Consider the following 19,521-nt stretch of genomic DNA (forward strand, 5'->3'; position numbering starts at 1 on the left):
GCAGGAAATTAAAATGTATTTTGTATTCATGTCTCATCAATGGGAACCACTGAAGTGTGGCAGGGTGTTTTTAGGAAGGCCGAATGTTTAATTTTAGAATTCTCTGTCTAAAAATAACCCAGTATGTTTGAAACACTGCACAGTCCTGTCAGGATTCGTAAACAAAACACTTAACCCTTGTGATACAATTTCTAAAGCAAAATACAGAGGAAAAAAAGGCAGCCCTGGCTGTGAACTGATCAGGACTGAAAACTGGATAAGCAGCAGTTTGGTGTCCCAGACCAGGCACTGAGCATGAAGGACTGCCCAAGTCTGGCCTTGTTTGCCCTATGAAATCCCTCCTGTTGCCTTGAGACTGTGTTCTGTAACATCTAAATTTCACAGGAGGGCTGAACGACTGTGATCAATGGCCCAGTGTGGCAGCACCTGTGGAATAACACAGTTAAGAAGGTGAAAAAAAAAACACCGCTGTGGAACAGCAGCAGGGGGAGAGGAGTGAGAATGTGTGAGAGGAGCAGCCCTGCAGACCCCAGGGCGGAGCAGCAGGAGGGGCAGGAGGTGCTCCAGGAATGGGAGCTGAGGTTCCCCTGCAGCCCGAGGGTCAGCCCATGGTGAGGCAGCCGTGCCCCTGCACCCAGGGAGGTCCAGGGGGAACAGAGATCCACCTGCAGCCCATGGAGGACCCCACAGTAGAGCAGGGAGATGCCCAAAGGAGGCTGTGACCCAGTGGGAAGCCTGTGCTGGAGCAGGATCCTGGCCGGAGCTGTGGTTCCGTGGAGAGAGGAGCACACACTGGAGCAGGTTTGCTGGGCAGGATTTGTGACCTCATGGGGGACCCACAGTGGAGCAGCCTGTTCCTGGGGGACTGCACTCCATGGAAGGGACCCCAGACCAGATCAGAGGAAGAGTGTGAGGAGTCCTCCCCCTGGAGAGCAGGCATGGACTGACCACAGCCCCCATTTCCCTGTGCTGCTGAGGGGGAGGAGGGAGAGAATTTGAGAGTGAAGTTGTCAGTTCATTTGCTGCACCTGAAGATGAAACCTTGCAGTGAATTCAGACCATGCTTGTTCCACCAGAAGATCCTAAAGGTCTTCAGGGTTTTCTGCAAACCTCTGGGATGGTTTATGTGTTAAATAAACGTATGTGCTATGCGTGCCTTCCTATTTCTGTAGGCCGGCAGTGCTTTATTTATCTTCTTCCCCTTCTGTAACATCCAAACATCTATCTGCTCACCTTTCCATCCCTGCCTATGTTATTTGTTGGACTTGGAGATGAAGAGACCTCCTCTTCGAGTTGCTTCTTCTACCAGAGTCTCTTTTCCTACAGGTGTCACAGTCTCGTGTCCAGAAGGGCTGAGCTGCTGGAGAAGCAAGTTTTTCAACCCCACAACATTTTTGCATTCATCTTATTTGGGATAATCATGAACTGTGGACTCATTTTCAGCCCTGGATACAGTCCAGGCCATTGCTTGATGAACTCCCACCCCTCTGATGCTGTATGGTTCCCTCAGGAGTTCATGTTCCTGCTTAACAACGGCAACTGCATTTTTGTGCCATCACGGGATGCTCTTGCATCCAGACAGCCTTGCTGCAGCTAAACACTGTGTTTGCAGCAAATCAGAGGGATCTTGGGGCAGAAGGAAACTGCTTTTCCTTCCCCAGCCCTTGCAAGGTTTCTCTTCCCTTCTGAGAGGATCAGGCTCCTTATCTGATCTGTTTTAAAAGACTATCAGGAAAAGTTTCCAACAAGACACTGTACAGCAACAGAGAACTGTTTTACTGGTGGTTTAGCATATAATAAAGTTCAGATTAATTTTTGGTGCTTGATCTCAGGGTTGCAGATAAAATATTCAAAGGCATGCACAGAGAGGGAAAGAAGGATTTACCCCAGTTTACCATTCCTACATCTTGTAAATCTGGTGATCCAGCTTTCTGGAAGTAGTTAGAAAACGGATAAAAAGGGAATTTAGTTCACATTTGTGAGGCCATTTTAATACAGCTACAAACAACCTGCCAAAAGACAACCAGGCATGAGAGAGCTGGTGGATATGATACTCCATATAGAGCAGTGATTATCATATCTCTTTGACAGAAAGTATTAAAAAGTCATTCAGAGTATCCATGGGTGAGGGATTCCCAGTTATTTTTCAGAAGTGCAGTAATTGATGATCAATCTTGTAATTATTTTAATTGGAGAAAATTACATGCCTGGCACCTCTTGGCATTACACCTGCCACAGACTTTTAGGAGCTCTGTGGTCTGATTCCAAAGCTGCTTTATCTAAATCATGAGTATTCAAAAACATCACTGCATCATGTCAGACCTCTACTGTTTATGGGTTTGACTCTGGATTTGATGTACTTTGTTTCTGAGAGGGACTCAGCCTCATGTTTCCCCCTCTAGCCTGCTATTGAAATTTTTAGATTTAGAAGAAAATAATTTAAAAACACGTTGTAGAGCCTCTACATGAAGTGGAACACAATTCCAGGATTAGAGGGAGCTCTTTCTAGCACAAGTCAGGCTGAGTGCCAGGAGACCTGTATCTCTAAGACAAAGTGAAATGCTTTCTGTGAGCACTTGAGTGGGTTCTTCTTTCAGAGAGGACATTAAGCAGAATTTCCCTCTGCTCTGTAGTTACATAATTATCAAGCTTAAGAAGTCATAATATATCTGAGACTGCTCTCTGTCCATAGCATTTTATTGAAGTTGGCTTCCAGGTTCAAGAGTTGCAGAGCAGGGTAAGTGTCTATCAGTGTTAATTTCATCCACAATTTGGCTTCTGCAAGTCTTTTTTTGGTGTCTAATCCAGGCTTGAAGAATCGATAACTCTCAGGCATTAATTCCAGAGACATGCAGGATCAGTTGATATTCTAGTTTCCCTAATATAGCTACAGACTTTTTGCAGTTTGATATCATTGAACAGTGTATGTATAAAAAAACCCAACAAACCCCACGACCAAAAAAATGCAAGCTCCCCAGATTACCTCTCAATTTTCACAGGTTTCATACCACTATTACATTTCTGAGTTAGACAACTCAGCTCAAGACGAGCAAATTTTTGTCCCCAGGCAGTTTGAGTTCATAGAACCATTAAGGTTGGAAAAGACCTTTAAGATCATCAAGTCCAACCATCAACTCAGCACCACCACCATGTTCACCATCAAACCATGTCCTTAAGTGCCACATACACACATTTTTTGGGTGCCTTCAGGGATGGTGAGTCCACCACTGCCCTGGGCAGCCTGTTCCAATCATTAACAACTGTTTCTGCGAAGAAATTTTCCCGGTATCCAATCTAAACCTCCCTTGGCACAACTTGAGGCCGTTTCCTCTCCTCCTGTCCCTTTTTCCCTGGGAGCAGAGCCTGACTCCCCCCCGGCTCTGTCAGGGAGTTGCAGAGCCAGAAGGTCCCCCCTGAGCCTCCTTTTCTCCAGGCTGAGCCCCCCCAGCTCCCTCAGCTGCTCCTGCTGCTCCAGCCCCTTCCCAGCTCTGTTCCCTCCCCTGCACACGCTCCAGCCCCTCCATGTCTCTCCTGTCTGAGGGTCCCAGAAGTGCCCCCAGGGCTGGAGGTGCCCCAGCAGTGCCAGCACAGGGACAGGCACTGCCCTGGGGCTGGGACACACCAGGGCTGGCACAGACCAGGGGCCATTGGACTTTTTGGCCACCTGGGCACCCCTGGGCTCATGTTCTGGCATGCTAAATATTTTAAAGATATTCCCAGGACCGTTGCACAGTTTTTGATGCAAGGCTTTCATGCTTTGAGTAGTCCTTTCTACCCCTGTGCATGTGAAAAGTTGGAACTGGGGAGACCAGCATCCCCATAAATGATCAGTCATTATTATGATTGTCTTGAAAACACTGTGAAAAACCCACTGTGGTGCAAAATCATCAGGATGCAGCATCATCTATAGAAATGGACAGGGTGAGAACATCATTATTTCTGTGTTAATGCCAGAGCTGTAAAAATGTGTCATCAATCTGCTGTAGAAATGGAGAAGATTGAAACAAAACCAATAAAATAGTGTTCTCTATGAAGCACAGCAGGAGAAAGGGAGTCTGAAAGACTTACTGTGTAATTATAGACTCAAAGATAATTTTGAGCGAGGAAGGGGGTGTGCATACATATCTATTAATGTGCAAATAGAGAAACTCTGTACAGAAGCATTTTTGACCATAAATTAATGGACCTGCAGATATAAATGTTCCTCATCTCTTCAAGGATAATGGTACCAAGGGATGATAAAAGGGCAAGTGGGACTTGTGAATAATGAAGTGTTGAAAGGGGTGGGGGGAAAGTGAAGGTTCAGGAAAGAAAAGATGCAGAGAGAAGCGAGGATGTCTTCTCTTGAGCTTTCACCTTTGCCTTCCCCTCTGCCTTTCCATCTTTCCTTTCTCTTGCCACCATACTCTGTTCAGTTTTTGTATCTCTGTAAGAGCTGGGAGGAACACATCTGAAAAAGAGTAGGATTAGATTGGATATTAGGAAGAAATTATTGGCTGTGAGGGTGGTGAGGCCTTGGCACAGGTTGTCCAGAGAAGCTGTGGCTGCCCCATCCCTGGAAATGTCCAAGGCCAGGTCGGATGGGGCTTGGAGCAACCTGGGCTAGTGGAAGGTGTCCCTGCCCATGGCAGGGGGTGGAATGAGATGGTCTTTGAAGTCCCTTCCAACCCAAGCCATTCTATGATTCCATGATCCTCAGGACAGGACACTGTGGAAAACAGCCCATCAGTCCCTGCTCTGAGACAGTCCCTAGGCAGGGGTGCTCACAGGAAAGGCACATCCAAAAGCTGACACAAAGGGAAAGCTCCCTTTGGCAAAGCAAGGACTGTTCTGGTGACAGCCATGGAAAGTTCATCCACAGTTGCTGCCAGAAATTTTTTGTCTGTGGACATAAAGTGTCCTGGCTGTGTGATGCCCACACTGGGCAGAGGCCGAGTGTGAGACGATTGCCTACAGGACCAACATTCCCCTTCCTGCATGGACAGTTGTCTCTTTCCACTTTTGAGGTAAAGCAAGACTTGGCTTTTTGGTTGGGTTGACCATGGAGGATAAAATATGTGTTAATGGGGACATCAGAATCATTATCTCAGTTCTTGTGTCCTTTAATCATCTGAGCAATGAGACTCTTGATGCTTCAGTAGAAATATCGTTCTTTTGCTTGTGAGGACACAGTGATATTGAAAATCATCCCTGTGGGCAACAGTGCTACACTGAACCATAAAAAAGACATTGTTTTCAGAAGAAAAGGGCAAGTTTTTTATTGCTGCCTACAGATCATATCTCCCTAGATTTTTTAAAAGAAAATAACCATTGCATGCAATACATTTCTCTATAAACAAGGCAGAAAGATCACTTCATCTGGGAACAGGATGTGCAGGGAAGCAGTCATCCAAGAGGATGACTACTGGATACGTATTCTGAGCAAATACATGTGTGTCCTTTAAATGTCATGCTTCTGTCCCTTTTGCACTCAATCCCTTCGCACTCAAAGATTTTTATGTTTAAGTTCAGGAGCCACCTGGACTGACCTGTTGCAGAACAAAGGCAGGATGGGGAATTTTACAGAGTTTTAGGCAAACTAAATGGTTGAGCCACATCAGGTTGTTCTAGAAAACTAAAGTGCCTTGATTTACAGACTTAAGGAAAAGTGACTTTGTTATGTCCTGTGGTAAACTGATATCGTGTTTTGTAACTTGTGGAAGGCAAAAATGAGAGTTTTGATCTTCCATCTGAATTTTCTAAGCTTTTCTGGCAGATACTCAATCCTACTGTGAATCTTTCTGATAAATGAAAGTGTGCAGTCAGATCAGAAATCTTTACTCAGCTTGGCCAATGATTTGGTATCAGGAAGGCTTCTAACCTTCTTCTGGATAAATTAAATTAAACATCTATATGCTCTCATATTCATGAACTGAAATGACATTTGAATATTAAGAGAAATGCAGAGAAAAATACACAAAAAAAGCTATTGCAGCACATTAAAACTCATTTAGAACACGACTTTCGTTGTAACTGTTTTCCCCAAATTGCTGGTCTAATTTCTCTCCCTAACCATCCAAACTTGATCTGTCACAGTATCTCCACTGCTATTGACAGTTTTATGTAGAGCACAGGCATAAAAGAGTCATATCTCCAAGTCAGGCATTAAACCCCCTCGAAATGAGACATACACAGAGCCCATATGAGGTTGTGCAGAGTCTTATCAATTCTGCTGTGCAGTGGTGCATAAAATATTAGCAGTCTGCTGTGAAGTTCTGCTATAATCTACGTTATATATTGCTATATAAGAGCAGGGAAATCAAGATAAAAGTATGAATTGCACTGAAATGAAAAATATGTCCTTGCACTGAGATGTGATTTCTCCCTGTCCCTCTTTGTTTTTAGGAAGTTATAATCTAGTCTAAAAGCTAAAACTACAGATCAACAACATGCAAGGTGTCCCCTGCCTTATCCTTCACCACCACTGGTTTGTACTTTGAAATATTCCCCAGTTCCACATCCACTGGTACAATGGTCTCACCTGCTTTCTGGGAACTCATTTTTCACTGATACCTTCAGCACCAACTCACTTGAGGTCACTAAAGAAAGCTGTTGGTATAATCCTGGTTGTGCTTACGGCAGAGAGCAATCTGGGAGTCCACAGTGAAAATGGAGTCCTAAAATCAGACATCAATATTATTTCTATGCAAATAATTGCTTAATCACTCCCCCCCCCCCCATCCTTCAATACAGGAGAATAGCAGGAGGAGGAACAGATGCTGTGGGATGTCTTTTTTGAGTTGAGCACGTAGCGGGGAAAGCTAATTCTGAACTCACCTGACCAAGTTCAAGGCAAGATCTTTTCAGCACTATGTTTTCCAAGTTTACTCTTGTGATCTCTCTGGAATGAAAAATGAAGAAAATAAAGCATTTTTTTTCAGGAGTTCAACTTTGAATGAACTGGTGAGCTGGAAGTCAAAGTGCATCTAACTCCCTGCTGGAAAATGAAAAGGAAACCTTAAATGGTGTGGAAAAGTTAAATAAATGCCCCAAACTAACAATTCTGGGTTTCTATTTGTCTCCTGTTCCTGCACAGAGTGGAGGTAAAATGAAGCTTTTTACTCTTTAACAAAACTATTTCCATGACATCATCTGAAAGACTATTAGTGAATCACAGATCAGATTTCAAACCTTTTAAAGATTCTCAGGAAGTTCTCAGTCACTGCTGCCATGGGCCCAAATTCTGGATCAAGACAACTGAGTGCCAGTCCCTCTGTTAAAACTGCTGTGAGTAAAGAAAGAAAATTTATTGGAAGCTCTTCAGTTCTGTAACACTTAAATTGACTATTTTTCCACAGAATAGCTGACTCCAATGCACAAGCTGGCGAGTTTTCCACCTCACCTTACCAGCTTGTTTCAGTGTCCCACCTTGGGAATATCCTGAAATATCAAGACAGCAGAAGAGCAGGTGAGAAAAACAAGTGAACTTCAGAAAGGTGATTTGTCATGATTTTACCCGTGGTTATTTCCTTATAAGGTGGATACTTTTGCTCCAGAACCATGACTAAGGTAAAATTATTTTCAAAGTATGACCTTTAAAGGTCTCTTCCAACCCAAACTATTCTATGATTGTATGATTCTATAAGGGGTCGTTGCTAGTTAATTTTCTATACTAATTTACACACACATGCATTCCACTAAGGCATGTAAATGAATTTTGATGCATTATTTTTCTCAGCTGCAGAATAAACGCTGTTAAACTGATTGTTGATCAAAATCAGACCTCAAGCATTAGCCAGTGATTCTTCAATTTTGCCTAATTTATTTTTTTCTTCCTAGGAAAACATAGACCACCAGTTCAGAGACTTCTGCATGAAGGAGAAAATAAGTGGTGGGTGTTTGTGCTAGTGGATAAGTATGCTCACAGAAAAAAACCATCACATTAGAGTTTTACTAGCTTCAGCTTCCAATTCATCACTACTTAATGGAATAGCAGATCAGGAGAAAACTGGAGTTTGAGTCAGTCTGTGCAGTAGGGGATCCAGAGCTATCAGATCCTGGCACCCACATAATAAAGTGGGATGAAAATTTATTTTCCAACCTTAGTCACCTGACCTTGGTCAGATTTTACAAAGGTTAACTTACTCTGTCACATACATCACTTGACAATGTTATTGTTCTTCCCCCTCCAAAAACTTGGAAAGGGAATTCTGCCTCCTTAATGTTTTTATTATGACAAATGGATAATCTTTATCTGTCGGTGAACTGCATATTTATTTGGACAGGTCTCCCTTTTTGATATGTCTGTGAGAAGTTCCCAAGGAAAATGCCCTGCTTTTAGTGCAAACATTAATTCATGTTTTCACCTCCTTGTCCTCTTTGAAATACAGAAACCTCTGTCAAGGATTGAGACTCCAATGAGCTAAGTGTTGAACCTGAAATCACTTAAACAAACACAAAGGCCATGTGCTAAGTTAGTTTTTATGCTGGAGGTCTTAACTCACAGCTCCCAATGGAAAAACCAAGAGTGGCTGAAAATCCAGGAGGTGACTGGTTGTATCTCACCCTAAGATGACTTCACACCTCTTCAGTAATGCAACTTCTCCACGGAGAGCAGGGCATCCTGATAGGGAACTGCAAGGGAAACCCTGGATTCCTGATGTTTTCTTCTCCCCTCCCCCTACGATCTTTAAAGACACTTAACTCAAAGTCATTTCTTTTTCTAATCATTGGTGCTCCAGCAGCCCCAGGGGCGTTGAGCAATGTGGAAATGGCACTCAGTGAATCATTTGGTGCCTTTAGCCAGGATGCTCCACAGCTTCTCCATAAGGTCTTCCCATTATCCGGGGATTGTTCTCACGCCTCGCAAGCGGTAAACTTGAAGTCACATCTGCTTTGCTGACCCTGTCTGAAGACTGAACATTGTTTGCATGTTCTCTGAGTTGGAACACGCTGTGTAGCTCCTGCACTGAAGTGGGAAGGAAACATTTCTCTCTATTTCCTGTGTCCTGTGTGAACTTTTTCGTTGTAAAATATGTGCCGTGTTGTTGGTTTGTTTTTTTATTTCCAAGAAATTGACTGAAAATCGATATTTTCCATCTGATACGCTCATTTAAAATTCACCCACAGGAACTCTGTGGTTTTCAGCTGGTATGGGAACTTTAATAATAAAAAACCCCCAATTCAACAGATAATGGACAAGGAGGAGACTTGGGAACAGCCATAATCATTGTTCATTGGAGAATGTATCATTTGTGTCATTAAAATGCCTACTGCAAGACACTGTGGATGTATCACTTTGAGGCAAACTGACGGCTACAGGAAAGCTAAAAGCAAAATGTATTTTTTAAAAGCAAAGCAGGTTCTAAGTGACAAATGCACACCTCCAGCCTGTCACATTTCTAACGTTCAGATGCTGTTGTGCCAGCAAGTTAGACACCCACTTACTAAAAGGCGAGCCTGCCATGGGAAAATTGCCATCTAAATAGAGGAAACAGATAAAAATTGGGTGATCTCAGTAATTTCTTCCATTTTTACAAAAGCCTCACCCCAGAAGTTAAATCCAGAAAATGTCAGGTGCTCTCAATAGGATTTTTCTCGCCTAAGTAAAAGGCCTTGGTGGGTTCACACTGGGAACACCTTGATGGCAAGACACTGGATCTGCTACATTCTTTGAGAGGCCAAATGAGGATGAAGAGAGAAGGAAACCTCTAGGCAGCAAGAGTACTTCACCTACTTAGGATACAACCAGCTGGACCCTGTAAGAGCATCTTTGTATACAAATCTTAGGTTAGATGACAGTCTTTGAGAGAAGATCTACTATTAAAGGAGATCAATAGATGAAGTAAGAAACAGTCACAACAACTCACTTGGTGTTTCCTGACTCCTCTCCTGGTCCCTTCAGCCTTAGGAAAAAGAGATGGTTTCAAAAGGGATGTTCAACCTCTGACAGACTGAGGGTGACCGAGGGTTGGGTACCCCAACCCTGGAAGTGTCCAAGGCCAGGACGGATGGGGCTTGGAGCAACCTGGGATAGTGGAAGGTGTCCCTTCCCATGGCAGGAGGGTTGGTACAAGATGATCTTTAAGGTCCCTTCCAACAAAAGCCATTCTATGATTCTGTGGGTCTTAAACTCCTCCCTTTCCATAGGTTTGACATGTGGTTCTTACACAAGGGGATCCTTACTATTTAGGCCACCTCTACTAGCACTAATGAGTACATTTTTGCCTTTAAAAGAATGAAACAAACTCTATCTGCTCTCTTTGGGTGCTGCAGAAAGAGGAGATAATTGCTGCCCCCTTTCAAGCATATCCTGGGAAGCTGAAAGCCTTCCGGACCCTCTCTGTGGAGGTTCAAACTCTCATATGAGGCCCCACTAATGGCTTTGTCAGCAGGCAGCCTACGTGTTGGGCAGGCAGGGGAGAGCATTCTTTGTCTCTCATGGTAAAACTGAGCCTTCATGCAGCAGATCTGGGATTAAATCTCCTCTGTATCACAGGGGGTTCGCAGGAAGGACATCTGGGAGCCAAAGCAATTGGGCCATCACCTGAAATGCGAAAGCTGGTTTCCAGTTCCTGTTCCAAGGACTATTTATACCTTTTTATCAAGGAGCTTTTAAAGGGCTGATTATGTCTGATTACGTAGTGTCCTTCCTATGCTCCACAAATGGGTTGGAAAGCCTGGAGCTAAGATATTGGCCAGTCCATGTTGGAGAGGCAAAAGCTGGAGCTCAGCTTGGAGCTCAGGTACCAATTCTGACTCCATCTGACTGCAGGAAATCTCTTGCTGTTGGATTTTACATCTAGCAACATTTTCTGGAATAAAACCAAGTTGCACTTAGAAGCTGGGAGAGATCACGTGGACACAAGCTGCAGGAACAAGTTTCTTTCCAAAGTAAACCCTCATGGAATGAAACTAGGGTTTCCAGTCATGGGAACTTGTACAGAGACCTGTTATAGAGTGGGAGACATAGAGATGTTGGGGTGACATCTCCCATGGCTTTGTGACATGGATCTGCAGTCTAAAGGCTGTAGGATACACCATTTTTCCCTTATACTAAAGAACATTCTGATTCGCCTTCATCTACCACATGAATGAAAGTTAAACATCCATCAAACAAATTTAGTAGAGCAAGACTTAAGAAAACAACTGTTGATCAAATCATGCTTTCAATGAGCTGGTCTTGAAGACACCTAAAGCTTTTAACCAAAGCTAAACTTAAAAAAAAAAGTAAAATTGTGGAATCAAATTTATGAGCATTGATTCCTCTCTGCAACTTTGCTTGTTGGGAAAAATCAAACCAAACCAGTCCAAACCAGCTTTTGGGAAGTTTTATTACAAGTTTCACAGGTATAAAATGTTCGCCGTACTTGATCACACATGTGCTTTCCAGTTAGAATTCTGTGAATAGCATGCCCAAGCCAATCTTTAAAACATATTATTACTGGTTTTTTTCTGATTTTAGGTCACAAAGTCTTGTCTGAGGTCCTTGGAAACTTCCACAGAAGATCAGCAGTGTATATATGGAGGGCAGCTCTACTCTAGGGTCTTACTGTCCTGTGCAGAGACCTTTGGGAGATTGGGAAAGGGTCTCAGAGCCACACGGAGAAACTGGACAAATAAATTATTTTCCTCTGAGCGTGGAAAGGGGAATGTCTGGGGCATCTTGGAGGAAAACTGAGGTGTAAGAAACTTTCTCACCCGATGTAGTGTGATGCTTGAAGAGCAAGGACCTGCCCAGGATGTGTTGAAAGTCAAGAAGTGAGACTGGGCACACTCTACCAAAGGCCCTTTCTATAGGAAAATCAGCTGGAGTCAGGCAGTAGGCTCAGAAGAACAGCAGTTATTATCAGCAGCAAATTCAAAGGCAAAAAATCTGAATTTCTTTACTGATTTTATATAGAATAGCGTAGAGCAGAGAGGCTGGAGAGTAAGCTTAAATTTTATTTCCAAAACAACTCTAGGCAATATCAGGATTGTATTTAGGATTACTTTGTCTTCTGAGCACATGAAGGTGATTTTTATCTCATATCTATTAAGGGAATAATACTGGCTGTATGAAACACAGTGTCTAGGGGATTGTTAACTTACTTATATGGAGATTGTAGTTTATCTTCAAATCCTAGTTCTCTGTTCTGAAAACTGTAAAGTGGATCACGTCCATCCCTAGCACAAATGAAACAGGCTTGCATAAACAGCTTTGGATTAAAGGAGCCTGTTTAATAGCACTTGTTGAAGTTTAGTCACAAAGCAGAATTATTTGTTCCTGTAAAAATTTTATTGATTAACTTTAGAAAAAAAAAAATATGTGTTGAAGGAGTGTGAGCTGCTAACCACTTTCAATAGTGAATTTATGCTGAATTCAACGTGAAAGCAGGAAACCGGCATCTTATTTCTATAATGCCCCTGACTTTCACATATCTGTGTGCAGAGCTATTTTTCCCTCTCCCTAGAAAGATGATGACTCCACACTGAGGATGTGCATCCTTGTTCAGACGGAAAAGCCAAAAATGACTGGGAAAACAAACAAACAAACAATCAAAAGGACTGGCAGGAAGCCATAGGGATTGTTTACTATGTCCCCCTTTGAGAGGTGTGACAAGCCTGTCCCCTCTCCAAGGGATTCCTCTCTCTGCTGGTGCTCTGACTCCCTGTAGACACAGCTTTACCCAGAACAGTTTTGTTGAGCCTCAGGGCAAATGAATTCTTAGGCTTAGGATTTTGTTCGTGTTTTGCTTTACGACATGCCCTCCCCAGTGACAGGAGCATAGTTTTACCAATTAAAGTAATCTATGGAAGCCAGGAAGTGGGAAGGACTCCTTGTCCCCATGGCTCTGCCTGTCCCTGCTGAGGTAGAACGATGTCAAACACTGCTGTGGTGCTGTGGCTCCCGCGGGGCGACTATTTAAACAGCTGCAGGCTCCTGGGAAAGGCCATCCCTAAAACTCATCTGCCACCATCTGACCAGAAACACTCAGAACTGGCTGCCCACAGGCAGTATGGGGCTCTGAGCAACCAGGTCGAGTGGAAGGTGTCCCTGCCCATGGCAGGGGGTTGGAACGAGATGGTCTTTATGGTCCCTTCAATGATTCTGTGACAATATCAATTAAGGCAGGCCCGCTGGTCCTGACTAGGTAAGACACACCCCCCCCAAAACTGCTGCTTTCTGCATGGCAGGTCTGTTCTTTCCCCATGGAGAATGTCAGACTATGGATGGACCATCATCCATACAACACCCACCCCGAAATGTCCACATCACATTGCAGACCAGACTTGAGTTGGAGAAATAAATTTCATCAACATTTTACCTCTATTACATCATATCTTTTTTTTTTTTTTCCCCAGACCTTTAGTCAGAAGATGTGACCATTCCCTGGTCAGTACACACTTGGCATTGTGCTGCATGTCATGGGTACAAACTGGGCAGGATACCCTTCATCTCCCCAAGCATGGGAGCCGTCAGGAAAAGGGCTCGTTATCCTATTTGTTGGAGTGAGGAAATGCTAAATTCCTGCTTCCTTCTTCTCAGTTCACTTAAAGAGTATTCACACAGTGGTGGTTATCTGTAGTTCACTGACTTGCTTATAAACCTAAATAGTAATAATAAAACTTGGCACTTTCTAAATTCAGCCTCCAAGCTTTTATTATTTATCCTCAACTTGTCTAACAACAATAGACACTCACTATAAATAAATAATGTAGTGTATTGCAGCAGAAGCCCATAAAGAGAGGTGTATTTTCAAGAGAAAATTGATTTTCCTAAGATTGAAGCTGCCCTCTGACTTATTCAAGGCAGAAGATCAGACATGATGGGACATCTTTATTAATGTTCTTTCTGACAGGCAAGTACAACCAATTGGCAAATGAATTCTTTTCTGTCATTATCACTGCCTCATGTATGTGCCTGTTATGCTAAAATTGAACACATGTAGAACAATATTCTCTTTAAAAACAAATGAAGGTATATGAGCTTATTTATTTGCTATGTATAGCCAGTTTTATCCCACAGAGTATGAATAAATGGCATGGTAAAGTTTAGGTCATGGCAGAGTCCGGGTACACCTGGTAAACACAAGCAGTGCTTCATAAATTTCAGGAAGGCTGAGCCTTTCTGTGTCTGTCAAGTGTCCTCACTTATCCCTGCTGTTTCCAAGAACTGGAGCACAGGAGCCAATCCTGCTGGGCAGGGTAATAACAGCAAAGGACCACTGTTGTTGATGCTGATATGAGATGATCAGCTCATGTGCAACACCTGGAGGACCAGGATGATGAGGTAGATATATTCCAGGTGGAAGATTTTAGAGAGAAGGAAAAGTGTTTTTCCAAGTTCAGGAAGAGAAAAAGAAAAAAAAAACTTTAGGGAAACTTCAGAGGATAAGTTACAATAGTGCTAAAGTATTCAGCAGACTCCTTCCACATTTCAATTAGTCCGTGCTGAGCCAAAGTTCCATGCTCTGAAAGCATAGTTTAGCACACCAAGAGCTAAAAATGCCTCTCAGTAGATAACTTGGGGCTAACATCAACACAAAACAACTCTTTGGGAGTTGAAAGTAGCCTGAAGCAAAACGCCATTCTCTCTTTCCCCCTCTCTTTTATTCAGTGAAAATGCAAATCATTCAAACAAGTCTGTTCACCAGAGGCCACAAAGAACCAACAGGTCTTATGGCACAGAGGTTTTTCATCACTTCTAGCCTAATAGTGATAATCCAAGTTAGAACTTCTTGATAGAAAATGATTCAAAACACCTGAAATGTTTTCAGATCCCTTCCACTTCTTTCTGCTCTTTGAGGGTCACCACAAAGGTCTCAGCTCAGCTTTTTTTCACAGTCAAAAAACGTCCTCTAGAGATATGTGATATATGTGAACCTTGTCACAGACAGGAGAATCGGGATGAACACAGGAACATAAACACGCAGATGCTTCTGCCTCCAAATTATGGGTTTGATCTTTGCAGTTCCTTTCAGTCATCATCTTTTGCGTAGATGCCAGGACATTTTGGGTTTTTGCTCATGAAATTCCCATAATTTTGCATCTGCCTCAGCAAGTTCTGTGTCATGCAGCTTCTTTCCTGGTTCACAAGAGCCAAAAGTCACCAAGGCCACTTTGATTTGGGACTCGTTGACCAGCTGTAGCTGGTGCTTGTGGTGATGGAGTGGAAAAAAACTTTGCATCTTATGGGAAAGAACTTTGCATCTTATGGGAAAAGTACCCAGAAGAACCTGAAACTCAAGTCAGGTTAGTGATACCTGCTCACCTGGAGCCTCCTCCTCCATTATGTGACCCCTGGGGAGAAGTATCCCCAGTCAGACCAACAAACTGTCTCTGACACAAGGAAATTCAAAGCTTGAGTGGCTTTTCTGGGTTGTATCATTAAAATAAAACATAACAGGAGGAACTTTTGAAGCCATATTTACTCAAAATATTTAAACTAACCTCCCAGTCCTGTATAATTTGCCTTTGTGGCCAATAGGTGGTGCCAATAATTTATGCATTCCCGTCTTCTGATGGGCAATGGACTCGGAACAGATAATTTCTCTGTACTGACTGTGAGCAGAATGTCTGTAGGGAAGAGTTTTGACCCAGCAAAATTCTGGGAGATGGAGTTTTGTTGAAGTAACCATAGTAAACAGGTGGAAAATGGCGAGGAGAAAATCTCATGTTTTAGGGCAAGAGTTATATAAGTAAACTAGAATATGCTTCCTTTGAAGAAGAGACATCCAGAGGGAATCTCTTAATTCATTGGAAGAAAAAGTATCAAAAAATATCCTTTGACAAAGCCTTTTATATTAAAAACCCACAGCTGGCATTTCTGTTGTGTCTCAGATCAATTTAAGCTGAACAACAAAATGCCAAGGCTGACTTCTTCAGGTTGGATATCAAATTCCCTGTTTAAAAGAATTGATATTATTGTATTTTGGCTATTTGATGTTGGGATTTTTTTGCATTCTGCTGGGTTAAATATCTTCGTGACCCCTTCCCATCATAAATTTGTGATCTTGGATCAATGTTATAGTGGAATAAAATGTCACTAATTACATAAAAGGTAAGATAACCTTTGAAAAATATTTAAATAACTTAAATATACACAAATATTTTAAAAAATTATCAGATTTAAAGCCAACATGTTCAATATTTGCTGAGAGAAGGGAGGACTGGATGATGCCAGCAGAAGTCTGAGTGCCAGAAAACAGATTCTAGAAGCCAAATCCTTAACTTTAAATTTAACTCTAGTTGGCTTTGGAAAGTCTTTATCATTATAGCTCACCATGTATAAATTTAAAAAGATATTTGTAACAGTGATACCATTCCCTGGCAGAAGAGGCATTAGACAAACTCAGTGATCCCTTCACCAGTACTTGTGTGTGTTACAAAAAAAACAAGTACAGTGAATTTTTCCCTCCCAAATGGAAACCATCTCCTCCATAAATCTCTGACTCTTTTTTTATTTTGAAATCCTATTTCTTCGCTGTCCTCTCACAGAAAACATCTCCTTATGTCTCTACTGCTGTTAATCAAAAATCAATGTCCTGTGCTGAGTGTTGGGGGGCATGGAAAACTCTAACCTATGTCCTGGCCAAGTCATATTTACTGGCTCAGTGCCTCGATTGTCAAACCTGGAAAACAGAGCAGTTTCTTCTGCTGCTGTAATTTACTACTGAAACAAGTTTTCCTACTCCCTGTGGTTGAGTCACAGTGTGCCAGGCAGCTTCGTCTGCTATTTTTATGTCAAATTCACAGAAGATATCATTTTTGAAATGAAATTGTGCATTCACAGGGTAAGAGTGGCTGAAGGCCATGAACTCACAGCCACCAATGCAAATGTTTATATCATTTAGGCAATAAATTGTTAGACAATTCACAACCAGGATGGGATATGGGTGGAAGCACAAAAGGCCTTGTGATGATGATTAAATGAATACATCTTTTTGCTTCTTCCAGTAATGAATAGAAATCTGTAGATAAATATGTTATAATAATTTGTTACCAATTTTGAGAGATATCAAAGAAGAGGCAGAGAGATCTCTAGGGGATGGGGTCACATCTCAGGATCTATCATTCTTTGCTTCATCCAGTCCTTTTCCTTGCACTCACTGAAGTCAATCCATGCACATAAGTCATCAGTTCAGTGTCATTCTCCTCATGCTCCTGTGACTTTGTAATCAAACTCTACAGAAAATAAGAATATCCAACAGAGATCAGGAGTTGTTGCTTCCCATTCATTCAGTTCCTGATCCCAGCTGTAATAAAGCACTGTATTTCTTTTCTCACAGCTGAACTCTGGAGAACGTCTGCCCTGTAAACACACAAAATTTCCCAAATGGAGGCTGTAGCAGCAGCCTCCCCATGCTCTTAATTCAAAAGGAACTAACCAAACTGGAACTTTTGAGCACTGAACAGAGTTTTCCTTTCATATAGCCACAGGCCTGGCCCAGTGGCCATTGCTGTAATTTATTTTGGCTGCAGTGTGTCTTGCTAACATGGTGCCCTTTCGTGTGTTTACCTCTTATTTTTAACCTACACTTGAAAACATTAATAGCTCTATTAAATGTCCATTTGATTCAACCACAAGAGAAAATCGTCTGAGTTAATACTGAATTATTTCTTTTGAATAGATTTAGTGATGTTACAGCTGCCTCCCCATTTCTTCAAATATTGATCTCTCTGCAGTTCCCAGAGGTGCTGCCTAGAGAAAATCAATCAGCTTCAAGTGAAGAAAGGAAGAAGAGACTGAAGAGGTAGTTTTCGTATATGTAAACTGACAATTTTATTCATCAGAATGAAGAAAATCAGAGTAAAATTCAAGTCTACAGGAAGATACATTACAAAATCAAATGAGTCTCTCACTCCTGCAGCAAATAATATGTAAGAGGCTCATAGAAGTAGAAAGGAAGTCCTTATAAATGAGATTTAATTCTTTCTTCCACAGAAAAGCAGAGATCATAAACCTACTATTTTAAGTGCATCACAAAAGTAATAAACTATATGCACAAGAAATATCTTTAGTGGGTAAACTTTTGCATCTCTAAAAATAGTAACTCAGTACCAACTCTGTTAAGCCTGTGATCCTTATCTGGAGCAACCAGAAGATGAATAGTGTCAGTCCCTCATATTTTACCATCTCAAGGACTTTATGCAGAGCAATAATTAGCTGTTGACGTGAGACAACACTAAAATCCAGTTTGCAAAGTCACCCTGAAGTTGTATTTGTCCAGAGTTGAGCTCTTGGTTTGTTTGGGTTCTGTTTTCTCTTCCAGATAATGAGATGTGCCAGCTGCCTTCAGAAAGCCTCAGGCAGCCCAGGCTCTGCTCTGAGCAGCCCAACAAATCCTGCCTTCAGCAGCTGCCTTGTGACTTCCAACTGTCCTTGAGGTTCTGTCTGAAGACATCCACTAAACATTTTCTGGTTTGCTATGTGACCTCTACATAGTAAAGGTTTCTTTCAAATCCAGGAACATGCCAGGCAAGTGCACATTGTTATCATGTCCCATCTCCTTTGACCTGACAGGCTGAATCCACATCTTTTTGCAACACTAAAGACTGGGATGAGTTATGGGAAGCAATCACAAGTTGTTTGCTGTCTCAGCCTGGAATAGCCCAGGCCATCATCCTGTTGTACCAAGCTATTTATTTTCTTCTGCAGATCAGTTGATCAGTTAAAGCTGTTGCTGAGATCTACAGACCAAAACACCATTAAGAAATGGTCCTATAACAAGGATTATGTGTGTGTGAGCACATCTACGCAATATTATCACTTCCATTTTTCAAAACCTTACAAGTGCCCGGCTCTGCTTTATCCTGATTAGCAGGAGTACGAACACTTCACTCTCTGCCACTTATCATGAGGAGCAGGTGCATGAATCTCTGTCTCCCATCACACAGTTATTTTCTATTCCTTGTCTTTTTGATCTAAGCTGTAAGGAATTGTTGGAAAATACATACAAGTGGGCTCAGAGCTTTCTGATTAAACACCCAGCAGCATAAGGACTAAATCTGCACCTGCAGCAAAGCAGTGTGTTGTGATCCTCTGTTGGATCATGGAATCACAGAATTGTTTGGGTTGGAAAAGACTCCTAATATTACTGAGCCCCACTGTTAATTCTGCAGTTCCAAGGCCACCACTAACCCATGTCCCCAGGTGCCACATCCACAGGGCTTTTAAATCCCTCCAGGGATGGGGACTCCAGCACTGCCCTGGGCAGCTGTGCCAGGGCTGAACAACCCTTTGGTGAAGATTTCTTTCCTAATATCCAATCTACATCCCTCCCCCCCCCCCCATCCCCCCGGCACAACTTGAGGCTGTTTCCTCTTGTCCTGTATTAGACTGGATGGTGATTTGACAGTGTGGTCACAGGGATCTTCAGTAAACACAACCATGCTGGGAAGCCATGTTGCATTCATTTTACTGGACAACACACATCCAAAGCTGGAAATTCTAAGGCTGATCCATCCTTAGAATAATATTGGGATTAGGTCTTGTATGTGGGATTACTTTGTTAGGAGCCAGATCAAAGGATTTTTTTGATCCTTGTTTCAGGAACACAG

The 19,521-nt window shown here is 42.3% G+C and overlaps 1 long non-coding RNA gene across 1 annotated transcript; it reads right to left on the reverse strand.

Annotated features, from left to right (window-relative positions):
• Positions 1-4,112: 4,112 nt before the first annotated feature.
• LOC113983506 lies at positions 4,113-7,259 on the reverse strand. Its single transcript, XR_003539123.2, has 4 exons — positions 7,171-7,259; positions 6,817-6,880; positions 6,521-6,656; positions 4,113-4,450 (listed from the first exon to the last, which is right to left on the reverse strand). It is a non-coding gene; the product is annotated as an uncharacterized LOC113983506 (long non-coding RNA).
• Positions 7,260-19,521: the final 12,262 nt, after the last annotated feature.

Source organism: Pipra filicauda, unplaced genomic scaffold (genome assembly GCF_003945595.2).
Source record: "Pipra filicauda isolate LSUMZ 115617 unplaced genomic scaffold, ASM394559v2 scaffold422_size665910_pilon, whole genome shotgun sequence".
NCBI classification, from domain to species: Eukaryota; Metazoa; Chordata; class Aves; order Passeriformes; family Pipridae; genus Pipra; species Pipra filicauda.